Source organism: Electrophorus electricus, chromosome 2 (genome assembly GCF_013358815.1).
Source record: "Electrophorus electricus isolate fEleEle1 chromosome 2, fEleEle1.pri, whole genome shotgun sequence".
NCBI lineage: Eukaryota > Metazoa > Chordata > Actinopteri > Gymnotiformes > Gymnotidae > Electrophorus > Electrophorus electricus.
The window spans coordinates 11,205,028-11,230,278 of record NC_049536.1 but is presented as its reverse complement, the minus strand read 5'-3'; the positions used below and the strand labels follow the sequence as shown (position 1 = coordinate 11,230,278).

Sequence of the window (25,251 nt, the reverse complement as noted above, 5' to 3'; positions counted from 1 at the left end):
AGTAATAGTTGGAGTGTAAAGAAATATGTGTGTGTGTGTGTGTGTGTGTGTCTGAGTAAGTGAGGAACTGTGTGTGAGTGTAATTGAGGGGTGTGTGTGTTGGGAATGGGAGAGAGACAAAGAAGAATAATTAGAGCTGCTCAGGGGAAAGTGCGTCCAGGCCCTGAAACTTGACGCCCAAACTTCTGCATGACATACTGTGCTCTTCCCCAGCCCCGCTGACCTAATCAGATCAAGTGCTGCCAGCTAAGAGGGCAGATCCTGAGAGCAGCATGAGAGGATGATGGAGAGAGACAAGAAAAAGATGAAGAGATGTGGCCTTTGCTTTAACTTTAAATGGCTACCACAGACAAAAAAACTTTTCAAATTGCACTCTCCACATAGCCTGAGCAGTCGGGATGTGTGTCAGGCCAAATAAAGCTTTGCAGAAGCCTTATCGTGGGATGGATACTAAACAATCCAGATGGATACTAAAGAAAAAAAAACCCTGAACAGCCAGCCAAGCTTATGGCCTCTCGCCTACAAGGCAGATTACATCTGAATGCAGCTGATCTTACCTTTGCTTGTGCTCCCTCAGTTAGGCATTTGCAATTCACAGGAGAAAAGGAGAGGGAGAAAGACAAGAGAAACAAGAAAGAAGGAGGGGTGGAGAGAGAAAGAAGTGCAAACAGATAAGGAGAGGTAAATTGAATTAAGGAAAGAAAAAGTTCTCTTTCTCAAGAAACGCACCATTGATTTCCTACTCTTCTGGAAACATTTAATGAGTACAGCCTCATTTGACAGTGGGAGAGAGAGAGAGTCAAAGAAAGAAAGAAAGAAAGAAAGAAAGAAAGAAAGAAAGAAAGAGAGAGAGAATCACAAGACTTTCCCCCCTAGGAAAGCATTCAAGAACCGTGACGGAAGGCAGGATGGACTGGAGCCTACTTAACGTGAATGACAGATGTTAGGGGATGGGAGAGAGCAGTATCCCATTATCTTACCTGAATTAAAGCCAGAGCGAGGTGCTGGAAGGAGAGCTGTGGAGAGCAGAGATGACAGCCGTTACAACTCTAACACAGTCCGCTCTCCCATAGGTTCGATGCAAGTTTGAAGATCATCAATATATGTCACAAAGTAAGTAAAGAACTGGAATCACAAACTTTAATCTTCCTCAAAATCAGTCCTAATCAGTTGGGTAAATGAGCTCACCGTGTGACAGATACGGATTAATCAAAGCCTGAATTATGCATCCAGCTGTTCTGCCAGATACAGTCAGTCGAACGTGTGCTTCAATTTATGTAAAGTGCTTTTTGAAGGGGAAGGAAAAACAGGCTGAAATGTTCAAGGACCATTAGAGGAGCAAATTGTGGCTGTAACCAGCAAAAGCTTAACATCATTCTCCTAAACCTCAAGCCATTAGCTATTACAACCTAAAGCATAAGGCACAGTACTACTCACAGCCATTACAGTGATCCTCTGGGTTTGTTATTTGGCCCAATGTAGTTGCACAGTTATGTACTGAACCTCAATCTGCATGCTCACAATGAAGTGAACTAGGCCAAAGCTTGATTTGGAAGCTATTTAGAGCAATTATGCTATCCCCCCGACAGCAGATGAGACATTTCAAACACAAAGATAATTGCTCCACCTCAAGCCTTCAGAGTTTTAGAGTGCAACATCTAACTTTTGTCCAGAGCCACCCTGGTTCTAGACTGCTTGGGGGGGTTGCAGTAAAACATATATGTGATGTCATTTACACATCAAAGTTGCCTTGGGCATATCAGGAATATCAAACAAGAAGGGGTTATTCTATTTTCATTGGTAACTCAGTGGCGATATTGATGCCTCGTGCACCTTGGATAACCCTTGAAATACTGCAAGATCTGTGAACTTGTTTCAAAAAGAAAACAGTAACCAGCATTATATAGTGAAAGATATTTGGAGTTAATAAAACAAAATCTGTTACTATAATCTTAGGGCATTGTCTTAATATTTACTAAAATAAAAGGTTTTAAGGCAAATATAAAATGTTACACAATTGGCTACATTGTCAAGATGAAGTAGTAGTGTCGTTACCGTGTGTATGCAAGCTTAAACTTGTAAAGCTGTTTAAACCCAACAACCTGCCCTAATAACTAGCTAAACTACCTCTCTTGTTTGCAACAAAGCTTAAAACACATCTGCTCAGCCAAATAAAATAACTTCACGCTTTTATCTAAAGCAGCTTACAATTATGACTGAGTACAACTTGAGCTCAGGAACCTAACAATGGCATCTTGGCAGCGGCAGGGCTTGAACCAGCAACCTTCCAAATACAAGTCAAGCACCTTAACCACTGAGCTACCACTACCCCCGTTAAACAGCAAAAACGCAGTTTTGTGATTGGTTTGGCACAAGTTAAAGAAAAATTGCTTTTGGTTTGTTTGGGGGCAGTGGCAATGCTCCGGCCTAGTGCCGGCCCTGCCAGACACTCGCTCCCAGAGGGAGAAGAGCTGCCCGCTATGAAAACATTGAGCAAAAGAACCGTATTCAACTCAGACCAGATCCTGTCACTGAATCGTAATATGGTCTACAAACACAACAGTACAGACCTCCACGGGAGACTTCCTCACGCGCTCTCAGAGCTGAGAAGAAGGGAGGGGGAAAGTGAGGTAAACCATGTGCGAAAGGTTGACCGTGGTGTTCCCGGGAGAACTGCAGTGGGGGAAAGGGGAATCGGAGCACTCATGACTCGCGAGAAGCCCATCTCGGCGTTTAATATTTATGGAAGGGGAAGGAGCAAACGTGAGTAAGAAAAAAAAAAACAACCAACAGCCGTGGGAAAGTTGGCAAACGACTGTTTGCGCACGTGTCTGACTGAACATGCTTGTGCGTTTAAGTATTGGGTTTTATGCCTATGGAACAAACAAAGACGTAATTTAATCTGTGTTCAGGCTGAGATCTGTCCACAGCCTTTGACCTGGTCATCTCAGTGTCTCTCATGGGGAAATGTGAGAAAGTGAGAATGAGCAGCAGTCAAGTGTGAGTATGAGAAGGCAAGAGAGCGGGGGAGGTGCACAGAGGAGAACTGGGGGAGGGGTCGTTGCATTCCCCATGGTTAATTACAGGCGGTTGAGAGCTTCACGACCAGGTCCGTTTCTCACACGAGCACTGGAGCACACACATACACACGGCATAAGCATTGACGAAGAGATCATCAAAACTAATAAATAACTTTTAAAACTGCAAATCATTCCTCCGCAATTGCTACACCTTCTACATGTTTATTAAGCAGTTTTTTAAAAGTAGCCTACGACTGAGAAATTAAGTATATAACAAAGAGATACACTTGCAAGTCATTTCAATAAAAAATGATTTTATGAAAAGGAAAACAACACTTCAGTATACTGTTAGTCTGTTGTGTCCACGAACCGTTTTCTAGTCCTACATTAGTCCTTTATTACTAGTTGTTGGCTGGTGGTTGGTTATTTTTGGCATCCACCCTCAACCCAACAGGGACAGACAGGTCTAAAATCTCCTTCAAACACCACTGTGTCTGACAAAGAAAATGTCACTACCATGTCAGTCAACTCTGAGAACAGTTCACCACCCAAAATCATCCTTTAAGCAGTGGTCCTTTGAAGAGCAACTGACATTGGGTATAAATGAGGCTGAGGGTGACCAAAGAACTGAGCATGGCAATAGGTGGGCTACAGTCTGCAAATGTACACTTATAAAATAAATGCAGGTGTGCTTAATACTCAAGTCATCAGTGAGTATAGCTACATAGTAGGTGTTTCTATTAAAGTGGGCAGTGAGTGTATCTTGATAATGATGGTGGCTGCTTTTATTGGACATTTAGGCACCAGATACTGACATGTAAAAGAGGAGGCCCATCATCTGAAGCTCAAATGACTATTGAGGTTAAAGAAGTATTATTCTGAAAAGTCACAATGTAATGTGTGATTCCAAACTGTGAAGACATATTGAGCAATTCAGCCAGCATTCAGCATGCCTTCTGTTGCTAGAAAGAGAACTTGCACCCTGGCATGTGACTCTGGCATTCTGACTTTATTTAAAAAACAAAACAAAAACCAGGCCACACCCACAAAAGCTTGTGGATTGGTCACTTCCATTTGTGGGTGTTTTAGCATAATCTTTGATCTGTTCAAAACAGTCTATATATATATGATAGATAGATAGATAGATAAAAATATATAATATTTATATAAATATATATTTATATATATATATATTTATATATATATATATATATATATATATATATATTTATATATATATATATATATATATATATATATATATATATATATATATATATATATATATTTATATATATATATATATATATATATATATATATATATATATATATATATATATATATATATATATATATATAAATATATATATATATATATAAATAAATATATATATATACACATATCTCTCTCACTCGATTTCTCAGGCTCATTTCAAAGTTTCAAAGAAACTCAGGTATAAAACACCATGTAGAATTCCTCACTGTCTGACACATTAATAGGCAGGAAGCTTGGCATTAAAGTTTGATGTGGTCCATCCATTTGTCTGGACCTTCTGATGACATAGAACAATAGTCTTCCACTGTATATGTAATTGGAGTTCTCACCAGTATAGGGAAGTCATAAAACTCAATAAGCCAATAAACTGAATCCTACTACTTGGGTAAAACCTCACAAATCGTTAAAATGTCTGAACTAAACAAACAAACAAACAAACAATCACTAGGGGCACCATCAACAATGACTGGCTGCCTGATAGGTGGGGGTGGGGGGTGGGGGCATGCACCAAGCTCACCTCCAACCAATGTAAACACATCATTGAAGTAGAGAGGACGATAATTGCATTTGGGGCCTCTCTGTGTTGTTAGCTAGCTTACTGGTGGAAGCTGTAGATAACGGTTAGATTGGTGGCCACTGACACACTGCCATTATCCTCACGCACTCAAATTGACCGTCTATCAGTTGAAGCCGGAGGAGCAGCAAGACGAAGACAAAAGTCGATGGCAGCAGCCTAACAGCACAACGACCCCGAGGATATTAGGGCAGGCCTGTCAATGCATGGCAATGAACGAGCAAGGAGCAGCCCTTTAGGATGCAAGCAAGCACAGGCAAGTTGATAAGGCCCACACCCTGCAAAGCCATGATGAACAGCCCTGTTTCTGGCAGGGCTTTCTGTTTGGGGCTCCAAAACATGAGCACATCGCGGCTCTGGGATTATACATCAGGAGATACTATTTCAAACCTTAGCGTAAGCCATCACTGTAGACAGGTAGTAAACATACTGCACAACTCAACCTAGAATGGCTTGCTAACTTTAACAGATATAGTACATGGATGCATTGATCCTACTTCAAATAGAGTGAAGCTTCTGAGTACATGGAAGCATATTTAGCTATGTGACAACCCTTGCCCCAATCTCCATAACACGGCAGAACTGGTAGAAGTGGGTGTTTGTACTCAAGCAAATGTGTTGTGAAACACACACACACACACACACACACACACACACACACATATTCATCCACACGTCCTGTTCGCATATTTCTCCTTCTAGTGAGCCACCCCTCCTGCTTCTTGTGGTGTGTGTGTGTTGGGGGGGGGGGGTGTGTGTTCTGGCCCTGAAAACCTGCCCAGATTCCTACGAGAGCCCACAGCCGGGCGATAATGAGGAAGGAGAGAAAAAGAGCGTGTCAGGAAGTGGATTCTTTCTGCTGTGCGCCATCTGGAAAAGGCAAGCTAGATAAAAACAAGTACACCCGCTGCATCACTCCCGAAAACACAAAACAACACAACACACACACACACAGAGCTTTTGGATTGTCAGGGATTCAGGCTTATCAATCGCTGGCCAGATACAAACCAAGAGACAAGAAAACAAACAAAAGGGAGGGTGAGGAGGGGGAATAAAGAAAAGCATATTTTCAGTCAACAACAGCAGCCCTGAAGAGATGATGGTAGGGTCTTTTCTTTTCAGGGTCCTTGCTTTTTAATCTAGTCTGGCCTTTCCTCAAACTAGATCCCTCAGTGAATGGAGGAATTCAGCAGACATGCACGTGTGTGAAAAACTAGTTGAGGGGCCCTGCTGTTGTGTGTGGGACTCACAGCAACCTGTGCCCATGGTGGTTCCAGTGCATTAGCACTGAAACCCTGGGATTCCTGTTTTTTACCCTATAAATGCATGCAAATGTGCCTGTGAGTAAGGGGTCTCAGGGATGAAGCCCTCTCATGCCTTTAAGGCACAGGCACAAAAAGTATGCAGCTGGAGCCAAAAGTAAGACACAGGCCAGGCAAACAAAGCCTTGAGGGCAGAGACACAACAAGGTGGTGAGACAGTGATGCCTCACTGGAGGGAAGGAATGCCCCTTAAGCTATGGAAAGGTGTCATGCCTGAACAGCTGAGTGTCTGCCTAATTCAGTCCCGCTTTTCTCACAGTCATTTGTATTCTTTCCTCACTTTACTAGTTCTTACCCTCAACTCTACTCCCATGCCCACCCACAAATATTCCATCTTTTGCCTCTATTGTTCCACTGCTCACAGTGTCAGGCAGCCAGGCAAAAGCCCAAACAGAGCAAGGGGAGAGATGGAGGCTACATGAAGCAAACAAGCCTGGTAAGGTACGACTCAAGTGAATAGGCAAAGAGATGGAATGGGCGTGGTCAGCCTGTTGATTTGCATTGGCTCAGAGCCCAACAGTCTGCCCTAATTAGCCTCGTGCTCTGGTCAGAGGGCTTTGAAGATCCTGCTTCAGATTCTCATTGAAAAGAGAGGGATCGGCAGGAGAACCGATGATCAAAGTGACAGAAAAATGCTCACAAATCAACAGCCACATCAGGTGGGGTTAGGGTCATTGCAGACAGCAAACACTGATGAATCTGACAATATTGACAAAGCAACTGCTGAGAGTCACCTCAAGTTTGTCACCTCAAACACAAATCCTTCCCAGAGTGTTCAAGTGGAAGCTAGGCTGAGCTGCAGCTTTCTGAGCAGTAATGAGATTCTGTCCCCATTCACATGTTAAGACTTGCTGTCTACATGGATTCACACATCTTTATTAAGACTTTGATAAATGCTTATTTTCTGAGTCTTATTAAAAGTTGTAGATTTCAACAGTCCCCAAGACAACTAAAAACTAATTACAGCCCAGCAGATGTAGCATGAACGAAACTGAAACAAGGGGTACACACATACATAGCACAATATGGACAAAATATTTTGCATTCATTCTCCTACATAAAAATACAGGTTTTACACTACTATAGAATGTCAATTGACAGGCTGTTCAAAAATGTCAATTTGTCAGGCTGTATGATTGCCTGAGATTAGTCAGACTGCTCACAAAACTCATTACCAAGTGTCTTAACAAGTAATATACAATACATTGGAAGAGACAAACAGAAACCAGAAATGAATACATGAGGGAAATGAGAGCAACTTCACCACTATTCAGCTTCTCTATAGACCTGTCTTGAGTGTGGTAAAACGGCAGGGCTCTGAATGTGGAGGCTTGCCATGTCACACTGTGATTGCATAAAACAATGTTCCCCTACTGAATGCAATACTGAGAACAAGGGCCAAGAGCTGTGCATTCATTTTTAATGTCACAAGCAATGCATTATAACCCACCCCTCTAGACACACACACACACACACACACACACACACACACACACACACACACACACACACACACACACACACACACACACACACACACACACACAATCACTTAGACAACAATGATCAGCTTTTCCACTGAGGTTAATTTAAAAACAGCAGTGCAGTTGAATACTTATGATGCGGACTAATTGTTCCTCCGAACAAGCCATTTCAGTGCAGAGCATGACAAAGGTGCTGAGATATGGGTCAGTTCCCCCTGAACAAAGGTGCTGAGATATGGGTCAGTGGCAGGAAACCCTCACCAGGTTGGGGTGGCTGTGTACTGGCGCGTGTGGCGGTGCAGGACATTAGAGCTATGCACAATACACACTACTCTTAATGGATCTCCACACACAAATAACTACTCTTAATGATGGGATCTTCAAGGGATGTGGTGAAACATCAAAAGCTGCCTGTCCTGGATTGGAGACATGAGAGAAAAATAGATTGTCTTACAACTGAAACTATTTGGGATGAAGTTTCGAGCTCTGTGAGGCTGAAAGCTCTTCACTGGAAGGCTGTGGGTGTGTGAGCCCAGCAGCAGGTGCCAGCTGAGAAGTCCTGGCTGCAGCTCGGAATCTTGGATATGACGGATGGGGTGTAATCCCAAAATGACTAACAAATTCTGAGAAGTCCATCTGTAGCTGGCAGCTCGCCAGACATGTCCAGGTAACGAACCAATTTAGTGGCCAATCCAACATGGTGGGTAGTAAGACGGACATTGCAGACACTCTATTTATGGTTAGGGATAAATCATGGCAGAACACAAGACTGCTTGACTGGAAGTTACATTTATAACATGTGTCTTTCCATACAAAACAGGATACAAAACAGATGAAAGCGCTGCAGGAAAGAATGTTGAATCATAGTATAGTTTTAAACAAGAAAATCACTCACCACCATGTGAACATCTTTAATGCAACCCTATTAGTCATTCCTTAGTCTTCACACAGTCACACATGCTGGGTATGTTTTTTTAAAGAACACGCAGTTCCATGTGCTTAGAGCTACAGTTGTAACCTGAGGCCGGTTTAGAGCAGAATAAACAATGTCTCCTTAAGCGAGGTGTGCTCCCCATTTACTAGCCATGTACTGCAGGCCAGGCTAATAACATTAAGTGCTTTTAAGAGCAAGTATACCAATGAGTCAAAGCTGTTCTAAGGATTCCCACAAGCCAATTAAATCATTAGGCCCTTGACAATGACTCAGTATTTTATTGAAATAACATGACCAAACACACAAATACCTGGACACTATGCTGCACTCCCTGATTCCCTGCTCGTAGCTACTTGGATGAGGGTGTGTCGCTATGTTCTTGGAGGAATTCCTGCCTCAGAGCCTGTCTGGAAGGTGCTCCAGCAGGTCGGCTCACACTGCACTAGTGGTGGCTGCCAAGAAAGCAGCATGCATCGAACGTCGCAACACCACATCAGCGGTCGCAACGTTTGCAATCAAACCCCTGCAGCATGCTCAGCAAGTAGTTCCTGCTTTAATTGGCTCCTGTGCAGTCACTTTCAAGACATGGGCCCCACGAGCATGACCTGGGGCGTGCACATATATGGGAAGGTTTCAAAACAACATCAACTAGGTGGCAAATACATCTGGAGCCATTCAGGGCCAAAATGGCAATGATGAATAAGGGTACCAGTTTTGGGGTGAGCCAAGATGGAGGCATTATTGAAATATCGCCGGCTCTGCTAAGCCCAGGGCAGCAGGGCCTGTGGAGTCTTCCATTAATATCCATCTACATTCCTGTCAAAATGAGAAAACATTGATCAGATGAGACAGAAAAATAAACTTCATTTTTGAAGCAGGTTTTTTGTGTGTGTGTGTGTGTGTGTGTGTGTGTGTGTGTGTGTGTGTGTGTGTGAGAGAGTGTGACTGAGAGAGATTACATGTTTTGTGATAGAGCTGGGAATGTCACTGAAGTGGCATAGACAGCAGGACAGAAAGGCCCAGCCAGGTTCAGGTGCCATGGAGATGTGCGTTATTCCCTTGCACATCTCGTGCCACTGCACATGCCCCTCTAAGCCTGATCATGGATCAGCTTTTCCCACTCAGATTACACGTTCCATTCAGCTGAAGTATGAAAACTCAAGAGTAATTTCACGGTGGGTTTAAAAAGGTCTAAAACACAGGCAGCTCACCTCTCATTAGGCAAGCAATACTGTTCCACTCTTCCAAATACGAGCACTATGGTATGGATTTTAGCAGGAGGGGAAAAAAATGATTTATTCAACAAAAGGAACTGATAACTACTGGCCAGCAATAATAATACCATTCTCATTCTTTTTTTCCCCTGTCACTTGAATGTAGAAACAAGTGGTCTAATTTATCCTCTAAGCTCACTTCATTAATTAAACCTTATAACAAATGGGTTTCAACAACTAGGGGCACACGACGTGCCTCTTAAAGAGAAACTGCTTGGCTTATAATAAACTGTCCCTGCTACTACAGGGATTTTAACACACTGTCCCCACTCCTACAGGTCTTTAGCATTGGCATGGAAGGAAAACATATTGCTCTCAATATGTCAGTGAAAAAACAACATCTGGAAAAAACTCATACAGAAAGCCTAAAAGAAATTATGCAATCACTGCACTCTGAATAAAACTTTCATCCACATTAAACAAGCATTCTTTCTAAAAAGAGTGATGAGATGGATACTGAAACCGCCAGTGATAAACAAGTATTTGTGCATTTTTTGGAAAGAATCAACCAAGTTTGTAGAGTGGAGGTCACAACAGGCCAAATAATATTTCAAAAGCAGAGAGATTTAATGCAGAGATAGCCATCTCTGTTTCAAAGCAATGTCCCCACTAGAGTTAGATTTTAGTAAGCACAAAGAAAATTCTTCTCCTGCTCCCTGTCTTATTCATGTCTGTGTTTTTAACAACACATTTAATAGGAGAGATTTTGAAAACAAAAATGAGTGGAAGAGAGAGAGAGAGATTCTGCTAGGACAGAAATACAGGCCTAATTGTTATCAGAGAGAAGAAGCAGTTTAAAATAGATATTGTTTCCTTGAAACAGCTTTTGACTAACTGACACACAAAGAGGACATTCACAGATAAGCAGAAGATACTTTCCAACTTTGTCTATACAAAAGTTTTGGCCATCAAAAAAAAGAAGGAAGCTTTCTTAAAGTTGCAGCCCTGTCTGCAAATAAGCTCAGGACACCCTGAACGGGGCAGGGGGACACTGCCTTGGATCCAGGCAGAGAAAAGCACAGACAGGGTTGGATGAGGATGAAGTAAATACTGTGTCCTTGCCTCCTTGCCTCGTGGTAATGACCCTGGCAGGCATCATATGGAGCAGAGGCGGGGAAGAACGGCTACCAGCTAACTGCTGGAGCGGGATAAGAGAGTCTTGTGCAGCAGGAGCGTTGGCCCCACCGATCACCCAGCCCTAATAATCAGACAAGTCAACCCCGCCTCTACCCACATGGTGTGACTTCTAATGAGAGCCACACCTTTGATATACAGACACAGTCTGCAAGAAAACTCACACTTACAGTGTGTCATGGCCCAACAGAGCTATACATGTAAACAAACAAACACTCTCTCTCTACACCCCCCGCCCAAGCTCAAGGACAGTGCGCCCACCTTGGTAAGGGGAGGACTAGGCAGGTGCAGGTGAGATTGGATCCAGATATGTCTGCTCACAGGTAGAATTGAATTATTGATCACCCGACAGATTGAGTTATGAGGAATTCATGGATCTATGGTGGGCCCGTCCAGTTCCACCAGGCTGGTGGCAGTGCAGAACAGAGTTAGGGAGGGGTGAAAGAATCATGCAATTTAAAGTTAGGATTATTTTCAGAAAGAGAGAGAGAGAGATTGCTCTTAGACAAGCCCGAGTAAACAGAATCGATCAACCTTGTTGGTGGACGAATACAACAGGCCAGCCATGTATGGTCCCCACCAGCACAATGCTCTGAGCTTTCCTGTTCACTCAGAGTGTTTGTGATCTGAGCTTGGTAGGAAATCGAATCCTTGGGTCTCAAAACTGATCACGGAGAGTGAGGGGGAAAGGTCTGACTGCAGGGGGCCTAAACCAGGCATTAGCCTCTCCAGCCCAGGCCGCAATTACTCTGGGATTGATTGGAATTCCAACGCAACAAGGGTATTTTTAGTCACTTAAAGTGCTTATAAAAGGTATTATAGAGGCCATTTAGACTGGCAGAAACCAAGGGTTGACACACATAACTTTTCTCAAGGCTTAACCTACTTCAGTAGAAATCCTGTAATCTCACTCCACACCCACCAATCATTTTGCGTCTGATGCTCTAAAGGTCTGTCCTACACAGGCTCCTTATCGTGCAGGTGGCCCAGACTAACGCAAAGCAAACGACCATACCACTTAACTGCCCGAGGTTGATCTGCAGAGCAGCACACCATGGTCTACATGAGTCTTTTCTATTTGCTATCGTTCTGGGTGGAAGGCCCAATGAAATGTCACAAAGCTGCTGCACTTTAATAGAGGGTTTTTATGCCAGCGCTTCATTTGGCATTTGCTCGTTATCCTGTATCACCAAAAGCCACTGTGTCATGTTGTAACTCACTCATCTGCTCTGTTAACCTTGTTATATGTCAGAGTGCTTAGCAGGTCATTGCCAAAGCAATAACATCATGTTATGATACAGTTAGCTTCTCCATGCCCCATTAGAAGACTGGAGTGTAACAGCATATAGACTGTTACTTTTCTTTTCATATTCATTTAGCCTTGGGGGAATCTTTCTATTAATTTGGTTCCAGAGTTAATAGATGGCCTTTTACCTTTCTTGAAAATGCAGAAAATCATTAGGAAAAAAGTAAAGCCTCGGGTCTTCTTTATTTTATTTATTCTTTTTTTTTTAGACAGACACTTGACCAGGCTTTTCAAGGGTTATGGCTCATCCCTTGTCCAGAACACGTTGTCGCATATGACTGGGTAATGTATGAGAGGGCGTGGGCCATGGTAAAGAATGGGAAATCCGTGGCTATCCATAGAGGCAGGCCATGTCAGAGCTCACCAGCCACAGCTAAACTCTTATTAGCGGGTCAGCTGGTGCACTGTAGAAGACACTTGCCAAACCATTTAAGGCAAGTCAGGCACCACATAATGAAATATATGGGGCCATCAGTGACCAAAATAAAACAGTGAAACACTAACATCAGGTCTGGCTGCATCTACAACCCTGTTTGCACTCTGTCATCTCATGAATTTTGTATATAAGATTGTATTGAGAACATTTTAACCATAACTTTAGCCTGATTGAAATCTGATTGCCAAATAGTACAAAGAAAGCAAATCCAATCATTCCACCTGACAACTTCCTATGTTGCAATTTTGTAAGTTGTTTTTCCATTTTCCTAAAGTTAGAAGAAAGATGTTAACTAAGATGTGTTCATAGTTTCTGAATTGTTACACCGGGTAGCATAATGGGAATAGTGAGAGGTTTTGACTGTTAAGTGTGGCTGAGGAGATGGATGCATTTACATTTGTATAACATCTTATCTTAAATGTGTCTCACTCCACTTCCCGAAGTGGTTTGACCCATTGGGTTTAAATCCATTTTGTAAATGCTTCTTGGGTGCATGAAAACTTATTCTCGGACAAGATGCAAGTGTAAACAGGGTCTATGAATTATAAATATTTGAACACTCATTCACTAAGTATGCATAATTTAATTCAAACAATTTACATTAGGTAGTTCATATTTGAAATATGCCAGCTAACCTTTTCTAGGTTACCTAACGAAGTAGCTGTCTTATGAACATGTCATATCTTTTAAATGTGTTTCAGTAGTATAATTTCTCCACATTGGCCTGCCTTCATATTGCCATTTTTAAATTACACATAATTCAGAGATTAAGAACATCATTCTGAAAATCAGAGCATAATACATGATTTCAGACACAGCTCGACTGCAGCCAGAGACAGATGTGGTGGACAGGCTGCTTTAAAGTTTCACCTACGCCACAGTGACTGGTACAGAAGAGGCTTGTTTGAGAAATGACAACGCACCCCGTGGCCACCAGGGCTGGAGACTGCCCTGGGGCAGCGCATTCTGTCAATTCCAAACTGACAAGATAAGAGATGCACTGAACAGCTTGGGGTAAAACCCCATTCAACAGCAGGGGAAAAGCAACAGAGCAATGGCACATGCTGACAGGCCATGTGAGGTCTGACTGTAATTTCAGGTGACAAGTTTTCTGGGAACACTCCTTAACCTGTTACCACTCTTGCAAACAAAGTGATCATAAAGAGTCTACACAGTCAGCCTAAATCCTTGCAACATACCATCTCCCTCTCCTCTTCACTAAACTAGACCAATTTGGCAGTGTCGCCTGCACTAAAGTGAGTAACAAATGCTGACTGTTTTCAGAGCTGTGAGCTCAGTAATAAGGTTGCCTGACCCCACCTGAAGCACTTCTTCTAATGACAATAATTAGAGATCCAAGAGATGCCGAGATCACTGACTTGTATTGCAAGCACTCATACATTAATGAAAAGTGAACAGCAGAGCAGAACCAGACGGTGACCGCACAGAAACTTGGCATGCTAAGATTCAAGGACTATGTTTTGGTTTCTTTTTACACTGGCTTTGTCAGCATGTGCTATGTGGTTAGAATAGGCATCAAAGGGATGGTGATAGACTTGTTTCAGTCACATGAGTGTGTTTAGAAATGTTTGTAGGGGTTGTGCAGCAGACTGTACTGTCAGAGGCTTAAACTGGACCATTTGTTTGACTTTTAAGGTCGTGGTAAGATCATAAAGCAGATATTGTAAGGATATACTAGCCACCCAGTGAGGAGAGAGGAGACTTTAGGGAAGATACTACTGGTGAATTAAAACATATGTTGTACACACACACACACACACACACACACACACACACACACACACACACACACCATAGGACAAGAGTGTGACTCAATTGTCATGTGCTGTGTCTCCTTGACACAGAGCCCCCCAAAAGAAAACCCTTGTCTGTGTTGAAGGAACTGAAGTGAAACTGGAGAACATAGATTTACCGCCTGAGCCAAGGTCCAGATGACTCAGTCCAAAGACATGCATGTCTACCCTGATCACCGTGAATGAGCTCAGCTTGCTGGAGGCACCTGTAGACACCCAAGACACACAGCTCCAATGACACATTTACAGATGTATCGAACTAGAGACAGACAGCAGCCCGAGGCACTGGAGTGGTAGAACATAAGGAAGATTTGAACAGGCCTGTGACAGAAAGAAGGAACAAAGAGTATATAAGCAGCAAAAATGGGAGGATAGAGAGAGAGAGAAGGAGTGAGTGTGAGTGAGAGTGTGAGTGAGAGAGAGAGAGAGAGAGAGAGAGCCAGCGAGCGAGGGGGGAACAGAACAAAAACTCAACAAAAAGAAAAAAGTGAAAGTATGAAGGGAACAAATGAGAATAGAGAGTTTAGATACCTGACAGAAAGAGCTGCCTAGAGAGCAAAGCATGACAGCCCAGCACAGGGTTCTGAAGGTCCACATACTCATGGTTTTCCACTGTACATCTGTTTGTAATGGGCATAGCTGGAATTTCTGGCTCTCTGATTTAACTCTGGAACACTTCAGAGCAGCAGGACCTCCCTCCCTTTTGGGCCTCAACAGGGCTGAAACCTGCTGCTTTCTAACCACCACCCAGTGCTCATGCTGTCTGGGCCATCTCATCAGTCCCTATGGACCCTGCTACATTTGACCCCTTCATTAGCATTCAATACCATGGCCAGAGCAAAAATAGTGGGTGAGGGATACAGATCCATCAGGGTAATTACTGTCACTAATTAATTAATACTAAGCATTCTAACTTAATGTTCTGAGCATTTGAAGAGATTAATCTCTCTATCTATCTAGCTCTCATACCTCTTTTTTCTGAAGTCCAAGAAAAAGCCCCTCTGAAAATTTTATATTCTGTATAGAGGCCCGAATGAATCATTTAACATGACCTCTCCTCCTTTGCACCCCACTGTTGCACTCCTGCATGCCAGTACAATTCCCCATTCTCTCAGCTTTGGGCAACCTTGGTTTCCAGTTGTTGGCAGATTTTTAACCCGTCCTCCATCTGTCACAGCAGTTTGACTTCAGCCAACCTCCCTTTCTTTGCAGTTAACCACTCGAAAATTATTTTTGAAATGTAAATACATTTTCGGGGGAAAAAAGCACACTAAACAGTGACCATACAAATAATATGATCCAGCTGCCCACTAGTCATACTGTAAAGACAATCATTAAGAATTACTGTGGCATAAATCATGAGCTTAGTTTAGCGATCGGTGGCATTACAAACAATTTGTGGAGATGAATCTTACCCTCCAGTGCTCAGCTAATACTCTCCAAACAGAATCAAAAGCAGCAGTGTGTCTGACATGAAGGGGATATATCATTTAGTGCTTTTCCCTTCGAGTGAGTGGGCTTCAGGCATGAACTCTTTTTTTCAAAGTGATAAATTAAGAATGAAACAGTTAAAGGAGAGCCAAGTTATTCACCACAACATAATGCATCAGTGTCTTGTCCGTCCAGTTGCATTATGTACATTCATGTAGCCTTCATAAAGTCACTGCACCCAGATTGAAAAAGACTTTTTGGTACATGGCAAGCTGAAAAAGCATGCCTTCAGTAGTCTCAGTCTCGCACGAAGACATTCTGAAAAAGCTCCTTTCATTCCCTTTCAGTCCCCAAAAAAACCTACTAAATTAAAGAATTCCTAATCAGGGTTTGGAGTGACTATTAGTATAATAAATATAGTAAGATAGCGCAGTAGAACACCATTATGCATTTCCAAATCATTTCACATCAGAAATGTGTTACTATATATGTTTCATGGTCTACATAGAGTAGGAAGTGCATCCTAATAGCCATGACCAAGTACTGTACTTTATAAAGAGTGTGGGAGTCTGTGGGGTGATGAAGGATCCCAGCAGTCCTGCATGCCTTTCTGCCAGCTCATTCTGTGATGTGGTGAAAAAGCAGAGCAGTCATAGTTGTACAGTGGTTCTCACGCGTCCCTGCGGGGCTGTGCACACAAGCATTATTCTGCAGTGATAAACTGTTTCATGTCTGTTACCAGAGTCTGTGGTCCAAGAGCATATGATCCACTGGGCCAAGCCTAAACATGTGTGCACTTTACAGATGTTCCATTCACTTGAGCATGAAACACTTTATACACAGTGCTTATAGTGACTCTGAATGTCTGTGGTCACACAAAGGGAAAAAAAGTCTCTCTCCAAATCAATAGGATTTTAGTGCTCCATCAGTAACAAATAGAGCATGAGAATAAGAGACAGAGACAGAGTGAGAGTGAGAGACAGAGAGAGAGAAAATAGGGTAAATGGTACTGTGCAACAGCTTGAATGAGGTATATGCCACTATCTGTGGTAGTGTGAAAGCAGTGAAGAAGGTGAGTAAGCAAATGGAAAAAAAAGAACGAGAGGGAAGGCGAGCAGCTCAGAGTGGGTGAAGTGACGATCAGATCAAGACCCTCGGGCTGACAGTGCCAGTTGTTGTTTGGGGAGTGTGAGGATGAATTGGATCTCACCTCACACCAGCCATTTTCCATAAGGTTTTGCTCTCAGATGTAACTGAACTTATATGTGAATGAAGAAAGTGGAAATAGGGGGTGGGGGACAGATCTCATTGCTACTTCATCTGCATAGAGACTGATCTGTTGTGCCTAATTTATAGACACAACAAATAAAAGGAGTGATCTGCTTCCTCTCTCTGTGTGGGAGTAAGCCACTGCTCACTACTGGTGCAAGTCCAACATCACTGATTAAAATCCTAATTTTAAACCATTATAGAAAAGACAGCAATCTGACTGCGGAGCTGCAGAAGGCAGAAGTTCACTGACACATGGTTTATGCCTGCCTCCCATTGAGGGCACAGAGGACCTGAATGAGGTCAAAAGACCTCTCACTGAAGACGCCATATGACTCCACAGAATGGGGGGGGGGGGGGTCGATAGTACCACATTTAACAATAGGAGGACCCTCTGAAGAAGCGGGGAAAAAAGAGTCCCCAAGGACAATCAGTTGAACAGGACAATCTTTTTCTTCACCCAAATAAAACCATTTTAGATAAGTGGTGGTAGTTCCAAGCTTCTCAGAGTAAGAACTGGGTCATAATCGCTTAAAAATTAGTAGAATGATGCAATAGCTTTCTCATGCCTACATGCATGAATAAAAAAGCAAGCCACGAAAATTGCTAAGACCTTAGAAGACAAATTTAGGACACATCAAATGATGCCACACCAGGTTTATTAACGCTGTGATGCACACGGGAGAACATAGGTGTAGAAATAGTTTTTGCTAAATACTACTGCCAGAACAAGGATAAATGCCATCGAAACAGACCATGTCAGTTTCTATTTCCATTTCCTTGAGATAGAATTAACTGCCCAAAACAGTTTCTATAACGAGGCACAAGATTTCTGTTTCGGGTAAGATATTCTTGTTCTGAAGACTTTCAGTCTTTCGTGCTATAAACTATGAGGCTAACAGTTTTCATTTTCATGCATGATTTAGTTTCACAGTATCTTGTTAGAGCAGGCTAGAGGTCATTCCATGCCAAATCACCTGAAAAGAGGTTTCGACAACACTCATCACAAGAAACAGCATCAGAGAGCAAAAGATGAATTCAGCAGGGTTTTTTTTGTCGAAAAGTTCTTTGTATAAAAAGTACATTTATAACAATCAAAGCCAGCATTTCATATTGCTTGACTAACACTCACTCAAAATAGATACACTATATGGCCAAAAGATTGTGGACACACCTGCAAATGATTGAGTTCTGGTGTTTCAGCCACACCCACTGCCAACAGGTATATAAAATCTATATATGCAATTTCCATAGATAAACATTGTCAGTGGAATGGGTCATGCTGAAGAGTTCAGTGACTTTAAATATGGCACTGTGTATCAAAGGCAAAAGGAAGCAATCATCTCCTGCTTCAAACCCCTGCCTTTAAGTTGGAAAACGTTTGGACAATAGCAAAAAGACAGCTCCCTGGTACATATATTGAGTGACAGTCTCTGACACACTGACCTCTTCCAAGAATGTGCTTGTGCATTTGATACATTCCATGTGTCCATTGTGTATCCAGCCCTCATCCAAGGTCATACTCAAACCCCTCATGTGGGAATTCACATTATCAATGGCTTCATGAAAACATCCCACTTCTGATACCGGTGTCCAACGACCATGTCCAGCCTCAAAACTGGGCATTCCCGGTGGCAAATGCATGCTGATGACAAAAGAGCCAGCTCACTGGCAAAGCAGCCAGAGCACACATTTATGCTACTGACTGAATCTCCATCATACAATCCTCTCCTTCAAGGAACAGTGGTCTCCATCACACATGGTCGTAGATGCTACCTTTGCCACAAGACAGTTTCTGCCCTATCTGTCATATTCGCTCCTGTTAACTTTAAGCTTTTATCATGAAATTAAAGCATCTAAGAACCACAACAGTTCAGCCATGAAGTGGTAGACCGCACAAACTTCTAGAGCATGGCAGTTGAGTCCTGAAGCACATAGCATGTAATAATTGTCTTTCCTCAGCTGCATCACTTGATACAGAATTCTAAACTGCCTCTTTAAGCAACATCAGCACAAGATGTATGCATCAAGAGCTTCCTGAAATGGGTTTCTATGGCTGAACAGCTGCATACAAGCCCAAGATCATTATGATCAGTGGCAACATGTAACGCATCAGCTGTAATGGTGTAAAAACACTTGCACTAGACTGTGGAGCAGTGGACACAAGATCTTTGGAGTTCTGAATTATGCTTTATTATCTGACAGTCTGATGGACAAATCACGGATTGGCAGATGCAAGTAAAACACTACTTACCAGAATGCATAGTCCCAACAGTAAAGTTTGGTGAAGGAGGGATAATGATCTGGAGGGATAATGAGCTATAATAAAGATATAAATTTAAACCAGTAAAGATATAAATTTAATTTTGACAAACGTTGATAAGATCAATATAATCTGTTAGGCAGCAGCCTGGTTTGAGACATATAGGTAGATAAAGTAAAAATTTTGTTGTGCTGTATTTAATAATGATACAAAATGCCTTTAAATTGTAGACGTTTTAGTACAGACTAGATAAAAAAGGTTTGACATGTCAAGCCTATCAGAGCTCACAGAAAAAAGAAGCTGAGATTCTTTATTGCTGGGATATGAATTCACAGCCCATCAATGCCACAATCATCCAAGGCTGAGAGGGGACTGAGAACACATTTGGCCCTAGTTTAATTCAGTGTGAAAATGGCTTAGAACAGACTCCAAGTCCTGTCAAACTGGAGTAATGTTAGGTCATATTAACTGGGTAGTTAGTTGCCAATGGCAGAACCAAAAAGACACTGGGACTGAGGAAGAGGCATGCTGCCCTCTCCTAGGCTGGTAGCTATCATGCAGAAGGAGAGACTTAGATAGTGCTGGGAATTGGCAGCCAGTGACGCTAGTATAAAATCAGGTGAGAAAAACAAAACAAAACACAGAACCAAAGAAGCATCTGCCTAATCATTACATATCACTGCACAAACCCAAACTTCCACACAACCAGGTCTTTACTTGAAGAAATTCAGTAGGAATTAAACAACTTTGACAACATGGCTCTTCGGTTCAGTATTACAGTGATTTACTGAGTGGCTGTAAAGAGAAAAGGTAAAGTATAGTCTCTACTGTTGTGAGCCTTTCTACATGAGTAATGCTAAACACATGGAAAATGGGGGCCTTCAAAAAGGAAGTCTACAGTGCTAGAAGAATGTTTCATGGGTAGAAATATCCCAAGTAAACACAAAGACGTCCTGCTTATTGTGGCTTGCCGTGTCAGGTATTTAGTTGTTTATTCAGCTTTAAACAAAGGAAAAAACATCAGGCACTTTAGCTGGACGGCTTCACAATTGCTTATGATTGCAAGTAATGGATGTATTATGAAAGTAATGACATTATGGAAAAAGGCTTGAAAAGAGCACAGTGACTCAAGGTGAATGGGGTCATCCTCAGCTGTGAGGACTGTACTGAGAAATCATTTATCATTGCTTCATGCCTCTGATAAAGCACAGCCAGTCTTTTCTATCTACTTGAAGGGCAGCAGATAAGGAAAGTGAAGCTTGGTATCATGAGAAAAAGAAAGGAGCTGTTCTTTTTTTTAATGTTGTACAGACGTATGTGTGTGCGCACATGCTGGAAAGAGAGGGCAAGTGATGAATGAGAGACAGAGACAGAGAGAGCGAGAGAGAGAGATGCACAAAGCTGCCCTTCTCTGTCCAAGGAGTGAGAGAAATCCCTGCCACTCCCAATCCTAGCTGTGCCCACTCACTCACTCACACACACACACTCTCTCTCTTTCACCCCCCCCCCCACATACAGTATGTTTTTATTCCGCCTCCTCCATTAGAGGATTTGTTTAATGTCATTTAATGAGGATAATCCTCCAGAGATGTAGCTATTGTCTTACAGTACAGATCTGTCAGTCTCAGCCAGAGACACAGGACACTTGGATAAAGGCACAATTTAGAGATTCAACCAACCATCACAGTGATAGCATAGAGTGCCAGGGGCCGAGAGATACGGAGGACAGAACAATCTCAGACATCCCACGGGAACCTGAATGGGACCTTCTGTCTCTCTGGCCTCTTAGCACTAAGACACACAAGCTACAGGCATAATGATAAAAACTAAAGAGCTTTTCTGTTGACTTTTGCACACACAACCATGACCACGCTCACACGTGCTCACACTGAATGAATCAGAGAGCAGGTTGACCCTTTGCATCACAAGAGTGATCTGACAGTGGCAAATACATTGAAGAGATTATAGGAAGACCAGAAAAAGTATTTTTCCCTACCTGCTCCAGAAAAAGTAAACACACTGCCAGCTAAAGGACCACTGAGGCACTGAGAAATAATTTAACAAATCTTAAACGTTACGGTTCTTAATATATCAGACAGAAACTAAAAAATAAGTGACTCGCTTCTTAGGTTATTAAACCAATATATAATGCCCATAGGACCGGACGTAAACCTAATTATAAATAAATAGATAAATAAATCGCGAACCACACTCGAATGACAAAGTAGTATTTATTTACCCCCCACCCACCCGGAGTAATTTATTTCTTCGCTGCAGTATGTTATTCAGCTGAGTCACCGAACAATCTAAAGCCGACAAACCAACACGCGACGAGGAAAACCTGGAGAGCGGTTAGGCTCATGCTTCGGCATGTGGCTAGACGTAATTAAAATGCGTCCGTGCAAGACCCTTCCTGACGTGACAGCAGGGACTTCACTACTTCTATAACGACGCACAGGATTTCTGTTTCGGGTAAGATATTCTTGTTCTGATATGTGCGCACCAGGCATCGGAACGAGCCGATGCCACTTGCCTTCATTCAGATATGATCTACACAACCATAATTTGACTTATTGTTTACAAACTGACGCACATGAGTAAAGACCACAAGCTAACTGTATGCAACTTTGTTTAAATGGCGTGGAATATTTAGACATAAACAGTTCAGGCAGCTCACAGCGAGAGCCATCGTAGCGCTAAACACACTCACGCCCCACTCACCTTGGCGGAACTGTAGTTGCACGAATGCGAAGCGTCCAGATTTCAGATGCCCTCTGAAGCACGAGAAATAGACTCCCAAAAAGCGACGTACGAAAAGTTCACATCTTACTTTCAAAACAACTGTGGGTTGAATGACAGCATTTCGTTCAAAAGCTGAAGACCAGTTCAGGCTTCCTACGGAAAGATACCGGGCAGCTTGGACTACTCAACAAAAGCATCGAGAAAAATTACAGTCGGGTTATCCACGCCCAGGTAACAGGTCACATGATTCGTCCAGGTGTGCTCGGTCTGTACCGCGTGCTCAGTGGGATAGAGGCAACCTGTGAGACCTGCTCGCATTCACCTCCTGCTAATGTGCTGTAACGTACCGAGTGGAACCGTAGCCTACTGGTCGAAAACGGCATGGCAGGGCTCCAACGAACCGCAGCCGGAGAGAGCGGACTATCTGTTTCCCCTCCCCTTTCTCGGTGGTGAAGAGCGCTGAAAGATGCAACTGATAGAGAATGCAAACAAATTAGGCTACGAGTAGAAATATGGGAATAGGCTGTCTTTGACACTGTTCTGGAGAACACGTCGAGTGCGCAGGCTTTTAGCGCTGGTTTGACGTTTCATATTTCCTGCCACTTCATCGCTTTAAACTGATTTTATTCTAATCCGTTGCAGATTACTGTCAAATGGGAGGTTAGGTCCTCTACTTTAGGAAACATTTCTTTCAAATCATTGACGAGGACAACAAATTAAATTTTTATTCTGAAAGCAGTATATGAGGTTATATGCCCATTTTGCTCCGTAGCTCATTTCACACTATCCCTTTCACTTTTATGATCCTCAGAGTTTTGCAAGAGCCTTGCCCACACTTTTCACTTTTGAAAAGATTATGGTGAGCCAAGTTTAATCTGCAGCTCTAGTCACCTGTGAAAATTTAACTGCCTGGGAGACATCTATTCTCCAGTAATGGGACTGTGAATAGTTTATTTCTGTCAGTGTGGAGAAATATATTCCACTATTTTTGCCCCACTGTGCGGTTGTAAATATGAAGTCTAAAATCAATAGTTTTGTCATAAATGTATATCACCAGCTCAATTCCTATTCTACTTGCTGATTTCTTAGTTATTTCTTTTAGAGCTATCTCTCTCTCTCTCTGAATCCCATCTCTCTCTGTACTCTATTGTTCACTCTCACTCACTCTCTGTAGCCTATCTGTCACTGTGCTTCTTCTGTCTCTCTGTATCCTATCCTCCACATCCTATACTCTTCCTCTCCTATCTTTGCATTCCAGTGTTTGGTGGAATCTGTGACCAAGCCTTAATTAAGTCCATACTGTGACTACCATGTATTACAGTCTTGATTAGATTATCTTCCTCCTTCACCCCCTTGACTTTTAAAAACTGTACCTGGCGTTAAAGGGAGATCTAACACTTTTAGATAGACAGTTCTTTACCTCCAAGATGATTCTATAGCTCCAGAAAGTTGAATTCCTGAGAGAGAGACAGAGACAGAGAGAGAGAGAGAGAGAGAGAGAGAGAGAGAGAGAGAGAGCGAGAGCGGGTGGGCACAAACAGCCTGGCAGTTGGCATTTGGCTGGTCTGGCACCGAATGCCACCATGGCAAGTGATTTATGGTTATGCAAATGCAGTTGTCTGGGAAGAGAGTGGGCACTGCCCCAATGGCTTATGGGAGAAGTGGAGAGTGGCAAGCATGAGTCAGGCTCATAGTGCTGAGACAGCTGGAAGCAAGACGGGGCAGAAATGGACTGATGAGTGATCCAGAGAGGGAGAGATAAAGGGATGAGATTGGTAGGGAAACAGAGAAATTGCCTTCAGAGATCTTCAGAGTGAGTGATGAGATGATAAAGAAAAATGGGGCAGGCCAGCATGTGTATCTGGCAGACTGACAATATGCAAGAAAAAGAAAAACATTTGGCATGTGTGCAGGGAACAGGAATAAAGTCTCTCCATGTGAGTTGTAAAGCAATGTTGTAGGTCAGGAATATGTGTGACTCAGGAGTCATGAGAAGTGAGCTGTCAGGAAAGCAGAAGTGAACCTCTGGCTCAAGACAAAAATAATCTTATTAGAGTTCCATAATAATTCATTCAATTCAAATATCAACCAATTCTGAAACTGATGGTTACATGTGACCTGCATGTTTAATATGTTTTTAATTTACGCTGAACCTGCATTAACTGTCTGACCTTGCCTAATCACAGCATAACCTTGATACACATTTCATGTTTCGATAGCTGTGTCCACGCATACTCTCAGCCTCCACTGTTAGTTACCAGTAGTGTGAGTGCCCCCTACTGTTTATATGGCTGATCAACTCAGTGGCAGGTTAGAAGACTTCTTAAGGGAATGGATATGGAAGAAAACATTAGACCAAATGTTAATTTATTAATTCTGGCAAGGTGCATCATAATTGCTTTAACATATTTTATATTCCATATATTTCTTAGTAAACTCAGCAGGAATCTGTATTTACTAGTCTACTTTTTTATTTTGTTATTAAACAGTTTGCGACTAGTGTAATAAAATGCACAAAATGTCAGATTTACTCTGATTAAAAGTCGAGATGATTGTTTTAAATTTTAAAGCTAACCCTTCTCATGACAAGTTTTGTCAGGGAAAAGGCTCTTTGATGTGACTACAGATAGGTGTGATTTGAGAGACATTTCAGGGCTGGAGTTAAATCTCGACACCAGATGGACGACTCTGACACAGACAAGACTGGCATGGCAGGAGGGAATTGAGCTGAGAAAACGCATCGCACACTCAGAGGCAGGTTATTTTAGGCATGAATACCGCTCACTGTTAGCCAGGAGTCATTGAACAACTCAGTGGAGCACAGTACTGACTATCCTTCTGACTTCTAACTCTCAAAGTTCCTATGATGGACTGACTACACCCTGTAGTATGGGTGCCTGATATAATAAGTTGATATAATACTAGAACAGCAGCGAGGAAAAAAAAGCCTTGTTCTGGAATATCCGGGAC

The 25,251-nt window shown here is 42.4% G+C and overlaps 1 protein-coding gene across 8 annotated transcripts in view; it reads right to left on the bottom strand.

The window, feature by feature from the left end:
* The window catches only part of plxnb2b (plexin b2b), a 94,372-nt gene extending 71,717 nt beyond the window's left edge, over positions 1–22,655 (bottom strand). For 3 of the 8 annotated variants that reach the window (XM_035535967.1, XM_035535972.1, XM_035535978.1), the window contains exons 1-3: positions 22,261–22,655; positions 981–1,016; positions 558–572 (exon numbers count right to left, since the gene is read on the bottom strand). The gene's annotated coding sequence lies outside the window, so the exon portion shown is untranslated. The other 5 variants (XM_035535975.1, XM_035535980.1, XM_035535991.1 and 2 more) reach the window with 4 other exon arrangements.
* Positions 22,656–25,251: the final 2,596 nt, after the last annotated feature.